General features: G+C 36.0%; 1 pseudogene; it reads right to left on the bottom strand.

The window, feature by feature from the left end:
- Nucleotides 1-6,176: 6,176 nt before the first annotated feature.
- Nucleotides 6,177-7,093, bottom strand: LOC144222440 (pleckstrin homology domain-containing family A member 8 pseudogene; annotated as a pseudogene).
- Between the last annotated feature and the right edge of the window lie 490 nt (nucleotides 7,094-7,583).

Below are 7,583 nucleotides of genomic sequence, written 5' to 3'. Positions count from 1 at the left end.
CTTATGGTTCGTGGGTTCGAGCCCCGCATCGGGCTCTGTGCTGACAGCTAGCTCAGAGCCTGGAGCCTGTCTTCGGATTCTGTGTCTCCCTCTCTCTCTGACCCTCTTCTTCTTGTGCTGTCTCTCTCTCTCAAAAATAAATGAAAAATAAAAAAATAAAAATAAAAAGGCAGAAGGAGGTTACTAAAATATATATCTGAATAATTTTGGACTTTTCCATTTTAATTATAATTATGAAGCAGTTTACCTGAGAGATTGTACCCTCCCCACATAGTTCATATATATTAACTGTATATATTCTTAATTGATCAAATTCCAAATGTGAAAGCAATCACAAATCAAAAAGTACATTTTATCTCAGTTCAATGAAGTCCATCTTAAATATTATTATAACAGATTATAAATATGGTTTGAGTTATAATCTTTGGCTGTAAGTGTATATTTAACATGGTAGCTTTTATNTGTGCTGACTGCCAGCTCAGAGCCTGGAGCCTGTTTCAGTCTGTGACTCCCTCTCTCTCTGACCCTCCCCTGCTCACGCTGTCTCTCTCTCTCTCTCCTAGAAATAATAAAAAAAAAAACTGCAAATGTCTCATTGATAATAATAAAAAAGCCAAAAGGAATTCTATACTGGTTTAATTATACAGTTGTTTTACAAGGAGGTGTGGTGTCTATTATCCTTGACATTTCTTCTACCTCTTTTGTCTTTTTTTCAGAATTGAATTATAGTTTTCTGATATATGGAGAAAACTTTGAAAGAGGAAAAATCAATGGGGAGAAGCTACTTAACATTACTCAGCAAAAACTTAATGAACTTGGCATAATACGGACTGACCACCAGGACATCATATTAAAAGCGGTTGCTAATATTTATAAAAAGGTGAGTATAGATAGCACTGTCCTATATTGCCTTTCTTTTTAGTTAACAAAAACAGAAAAAATGAGTTAAAGAGTGTGTTTCTGTCAGATACATGGTCTACAGTGAATTGTAGTTTTTTGCCATTCCAGTTCAAAAGTCATTATGACTGATATGTTCTCTACTCTGTGGGCCCTTCTTAATCCTGTATTTGAATCATTGTCTCAAGTGATTGCTTTCTTGCTCTATCTTGAGGATAATGTGTCTTATTATTCCTGGGAAAACTCAAAGATATTCTGCCTAAACTGAGGATATTCTGCCTTACAGAATTGAAAATTAGAGATGGAGGTTGTAGGAAATAAATTCACAAAATTTTATAAGCTCAAAGGACTGAGAGAATTGCTATATCCACTGAAGCTTAAAATGAATCAAAGAGTGATGAAGGCCAGACACAACATTCTAGACAGCTGTCTTTGCACCTAGAAATGTAGTTTATATAATAGCTAAGTCAAACCAAACCTCAATAATAAATTCAAAGGTAAGTCTGGAACTTATTAACAAAGATGAAGTAGAATTGGCATTTTTCATTATTTCAGGGCTGTGATCAAAATCCATCTACCTATTCAACAAATATTGATTGAGGACCTTCTATTAATTGAATAATTCAAGCAATATCATATGTCTAATTGTGTCTAATGAGTTTAATTTTCCATATTTTTATTTTCTTAAACTTTATTTACGTATTTTGAGAGAGAGAGTGCAGGAGGGGCAGAGAGACAGGAGAGAGACAATCTCAAAGAGGCTCTGCACGGACAGAGCCCTTGATGTGGGGGCTCAGACTTACAAAGCGTGAGATGTTGACCTGAACTGAAATAAAGAGCTGGACACCTAACTGACTGAGCCACCCAGGCACCCCTAAATTTTTATTTGACAGGCTTAAAAATTATTTCTTTCTCAGTCCAACCTATTTCACTTAGCATAATATCCTCTAGGTCCATCCATGTTCTTGCAAATGGCTAAATCTCATCCTTTTTGTTGCTGTATAATATCCCATTGTATATACCACTTCTTTAGTCATTCATCTATCAGTGGACACTTAGGTTGCTTCCATATCTTAGCTACTGTAAATAATGTTTTCATTTTCTTTTGGTAAATACCAACTAGTGGGATTATTGAATCATATGGTATTTCTATTTTTAGAAATTGGCTGTACCAATTTATATTCCCACCAACAGTGCAGGAAAGTTCCTTTTCCTCTATACCCTCACCAACACTTGTTATTCCTTGTCTTTTATCCATTTTGACAGGTTGAGGTTATATCTCACTGTAGTTTTGTTTGCATTTCTGTGATGATTAATAATTTTGAGCATTTTTTCGTGTATCTCTTGGCCATTTGTATATCTTCTTTGAGAAAATGTCTATTCAGGTCCTCTGCTCATTTTTACAATGGAATATTATGAAGCCATAAAAAAGAATGAAATATTCCCATTTGTGACAACATGGATGAACCTAGAGGGTATTGTGCTGAGAAAAATAGGTCAGACTGAGAAAGACAAATGTCATATGATTTCTATCGTATGTAAAATCTAGAAAAACAAATGAATAAACAATCAAAAACCAAAATAAGACCTATAAAGACAGAGAAGAAACTGAATGTTTGACAGAAGGAAGGTGGGTGGGAGCATGGGCAAAATTGGTGAAGGGCAGTGGAGATATAGGCTTACAGATATGGAATGAATAATTCCTGGGAATCAAAGGTACAACATCAATGATATTGTATCATTGTATGGTAACAAATGGTGCTACACTTGTTGTGAATACAGCATAACATATACAGATGTTGAATCACTCTACTGTACAACTGAAACTAATATAACACTGTCAACTATAGTAAAAAAATATAAAAACTATTTCTGATAGATTTTAAAATGTTCTAATATGTCATATCAATTTTTGAAAAGTCTTATCCTTTCACTTTCTGTATAAGGACACTGTGTACCCCTTTTTAAAGTAGTCTCTGCATATCTTTTTCATCATAGTGTTATAAGACTATGATAATATGTATATTTGATTATACTTTATAACCCATTAAGTTATGTATTCAGTTGAGACTATTAAATAGCAAACACCATGAGAATCCTTGCATACTACATGAACAAATTTAGTGTGTCAGTTCTAAAAAGGTTTAGTTTTAAAAGTCACTTGTACAATTTAAACACCAGTTTATTTCTATATGAAAGACTTATATTGGAGACTATTGATTATATCAAGGGGTCAAGTAGTTTTTCCCTACAGAGCAGAATGTCATTTTAAAATATTGGATAAAAAAAGAATAAAAATATTTGATGTAGGAAAGACTCTAGTAAGACTGTCAGATTCTTTCAACTAGCCAGCAATTCTCTATAATATCTTGACATCAACATTGTTTCTTATTAGTAGATAATTTCATAAATGTTTGTGATTATACTACCATGTTACCCATCCTTAGCAGCATGTTTTAAGGATATTCTTTTGATAAAAAAGGAAAAATGATATGTAATGTGTCAGTACTTCAAATTATTGAGCTATATATGAGCCTGAGGAATTAAAAAAACTTATACTCTCTAAATGTTTCATGACCATGTTTATCTTGCCTGGCATCTGCCAAAATAAAATACTTTGGCCAAAAGCCAAGATATAAACCATATTTCATTGAATTTAAGAAGAAGCCATTGAAGTGTTCTATTATATAATATCACTGTGGGGGAAAAAAGAAAAGCTACCAGTTAAGCTAGTCGAATGCTTTCTACCCATGCGGATAAACAATAACATCCAGATTTAAGAAATTTTAAAATACAAAAATACATATGCTTTCTCCAAGCAATGAAATATGGTATTTGTAAGTTTATATGGTCACTAAGGCACAGGTTGTGATATTTTGAAAGATCAAACTAAAAAGTAACACATGTTCCTAGAGGTTACAGACAATTTTTCATATAGCTGGATGAACAATGACTTGATACGGTGGTTATTATTTAAATCCTGAAAATGAGACAGGTATCATATATTATACATCATATATCATATTATCATATTGTGTTTTAACTGGATGTCTGAAATTTCCAGGGTGGAATAAATGATAATCTTAGAATAAAAATTCTCGGGATGCCTGGGTGGCTCAGTTGGTTAAACGTCCGACTTCAGCTCAGGTCATGATCTCACGGTTCACCGGTTCGAGCCCTGCGTCGGGCTCTGTGCTGACAGCTAGCTCAGAGCCTGGAGCCTCTCTTCAGATTCTGTATCTCCTTCTCTCTCTGACCCTCCCCTGTTCATGCTCGCTCTCTCTCTCTTTCTCTCTCTCTCTCAGAAATAAATAAAACATTAAAAAACATTAGAATTAAAATTTTCAAAAAATATGAACTGGAAATCATCAAACAGAAAAAGTGGTGAGGGGACAGGCTCTGGATAATAAATTATTTCTTAGTAAAGAATATATTTGTTTTATTTCTATGCTTTCATGGAGAGATGAAACTTGAAAAATGAGAGAAGATATCAGCAATAGTGGAATATAACTATTCTTCTTGGCATATATTTAATAGAAAGCAACATAATCTGTTTAATGTTAAATCAAAAGTAGATATATGCACATGTGCCCCTTTGAATCAGTATTTTTGTATCCTTTCAATAAATATCTAGTCTTGCAATTGCTAAGTTGTAGGGTAGTTCTGTGTTTAACTTTTTGAGAAATGTCCATACTGTTTTTCAGAGTGGCTGCACCAGTTTGTAATCCCACTAACAGTGTAAGAGGGTTCCCCTTTATCTGCACCCTTGCCAATATCTGTTGTTTCCTGTGNGAATTTGATAAGTTCTTTATATATTTTGGATACTAACCCTTTATCAGCTATGTCATTTGCAGACATATCTTTGCCTATTCCGTAGGCTGCCTTTCAGTTTTGTTGATTGATTCCTTCATTGTTTGGAAGCTTTTTAGTTTGATGAAGTCCCAATAGTGTACTTTTGCTTTTGATTCCCTTGCCTCCATAGATCTGCCTAGCTAGTAAGAAGTTGCTATGGCCAGTGTCAAAGAGATTGCTGCCTGTCTTCCCCTTCAGGATTTTGATGGTTTCCTGTATCACATTTAGATTTTCCATTCATTTGGAATTTATTTTTGTGGATGGTGTAAAAAAGTGGTCTAGTTTCATTCTTCTGCATGTTGCTGTACAGTTTTACGAACACCATTTGTTGAAGAGACCATCTTTTTACAATTGGATATTCTTTCCTGCTTTCTCAAAGATTAGTTGACCATATACTTGGTACAATTCTGGGTTTTCTATTCTGTTCCATTGATCCATGTGTTTGTATTTGTGCCATTACCATACTGTTTTGATGACTGCAACTTTTTAATATAGCCCAAAGTCTAGAATTGTAATGCCTCCAGATTTTTTTTTTCAGGGTTGCTTTGGCTATTCAGGGATTTTCGTGGTTCCATATAAATTTTAGGATTTTTTTGTTGTAGCTCTGTAACAAATGCTGTGGTATTGTGATAAGGATTGCATTAAATGTGTAGATTGCTTTGGGTAGCACAGAGATTTTAACAATATTTGATTTTCCAATCCATGAGCCTGCAATGTTTTTCCATTTCTCTGTGTCATCTTCAGTTTCTTTCATAAGTGTTCTAGGGTTGCCTGGGTGACTCAGTCGGTTAAATGTCTGACTCTTGGTTTCAGCTCAGGTCATGATCTCACAATTTTGTGAGTTTGAGCCCCACATCAGACTCTGTGCAGACAGAGCTCTCTCTCCCTCTCTCTTTCTCTGGACCTCCGTGGCTCATGTTGTCTCTGTTTCTCTCCAAAATAAATAAACTTAAAAAAAAATAAGTGTTCTATAGTTTTCAGAGTACAGATATTTAACTTCTTTGGTTAGGTTATTTAGGTATATTAAGGTTTTTGCTGTAATTGTTAATGTGATCGACTTCTTGATTTCTCTTTCTGCTGCTTCATTATTGGTGTATAGAAATGCAATACATTTCTGTATGTTGCTTTTGTATCCTCCAACTCTGCTCAATTGTTGTATTAGTACTAGCAATGTTTTGGTGGAGAATTTCTGGTTTTTACATAGAGTATCATGTATTCTGTGAATAGTGAAATTTGACTTCTTCCTTGCTGATCTGGATGCCTTTTAAATGAAAGGCATTAAGTTAATTGATTTATTTTTGCATTAAAAATTATATATAAAAGTACTAAGCTTTGTCTTCTTCTCTCTATCCCACCAAGTAAGGGGTTGGAGAGGTTTGAAGCTGCTGCTGGAAATTAAGCAGGGCCACAGAACATGTTAGCAGACTTTATTCCCTGAAGGTAGGAGGCAGCGCGGTCCCACAGACGTCATACCACCTCCTCCGACTTAGTCCATGGACCTCCTACAAAGTGTCCAGTATTGCCAGCTGCTTTTCCATGGCAGGGAGGTAAAGGCCAAGGTCCCTCTGTTCCTAGCACTGAATACTGCTTGCTGGTGGTCACCTCCCTTGATGGTTATCGCGGCCACAAAATGTTCATAGGATGGAGCTGCCCTCAGAGCTAAGGCAAAAACCCCTCTAACTACCCAGCCATGGTGCGGCCACAATGTTTTATCATATGCATTACTGAAGGCTGTCTGGATATCCTTTTCTCCATTTTTCACTTCTGTCAAAAATCCCTTAAAAAATTTGAGACCTCTCTTCAGCCTCAAGAGGGCTTCTGTAGCTGAGTTCCTAACCTGGGCTACATCCACCGCACTTCGTGCAGCACTATCTTCTGGAGGGTGGTGAACCCTTCCTTGTTGATTATATACTTCTGATTCACTTTCTTAATATTTCCAACAATATCCATTTTAACAGAAGCAAACACTGTAGGGACAAGTTTGTCTACTATTGGAACCACAGAAAACATGATGCCGAGAACACTTCTGTGGGAATACCACTATCTTCCAGATGTTCAATGTCACTAAAGTTGGTACTCATGGTACTAAAGAAAGTTGGGATAACTTCTTGGCCTTCTTTCCACGTGGATTCTGGAGAGCTACTTGAGAGTCTGATCCAGGCTATGCCAAAGTGCTGACATGGTTTTCCAGACTGTCTTCTCCTTTTTCCTTCATGATCTCACCTTGGGCTTTTATATTATCATCTGTATTTTCTTCACTTTATATGCTGCAATCTGACTCTGCATATTTCAAATATAAGGAATTCTTATTTTTTAATAATACACTTTTTATTAAGAAAAACATTTTTTACATATAGTTTGTTGTCAAGTTTGTTTCCATATAATACCCAGTGCTCATCCCCACAAGTGCACTTCTCGATGCCCATCTCCCCGCTCACCACCCCCCACCCATTATTCCTCAGTTTGTTCTCAGCATTAAAGAATCTCTCATGGTTTGCCTCTCTCCCTCTCCCCCACTAGTTCCCCCATTCTTCTCCCCCATGGTCCTCCGTTAAGTTCCTCCTAATCCTCCTATACCTGCAAACATATGATATTTGTCCTTCTGTGCCTAACTTATTTCGCTCAGCATAACACCCTCAAGGTCCATCCATGTTGCTACACATGGCCAGATTTCATTCTTTCTCATTGCCATGTAGTATTCCATCGTATAGAGAAACCACATCTTCTTGATCCATTCGTCCACTGATGGACACTTAGGCTCTTTCCATGTTTTAGCTATTGTTGAGAGTGCTGCTGTGAACATTGGGGTACATGTGCTCCTATGCATCAGCATT

This window comes from Crocuta crocuta, unplaced genomic scaffold (assembly GCF_008692635.1).
Source record: "Crocuta crocuta isolate KB4526 unplaced genomic scaffold, BGI_CrCroc_1.0 scaffold9935, whole genome shotgun sequence".
NCBI classification, from domain to species: domain Eukaryota; kingdom Metazoa; phylum Chordata; class Mammalia; order Carnivora; family Hyaenidae; genus Crocuta; species Crocuta crocuta.
Note: the sequence above shows the minus strand (reverse complement) of the source record. Positions and strands in the feature narration are given on the sequence as shown.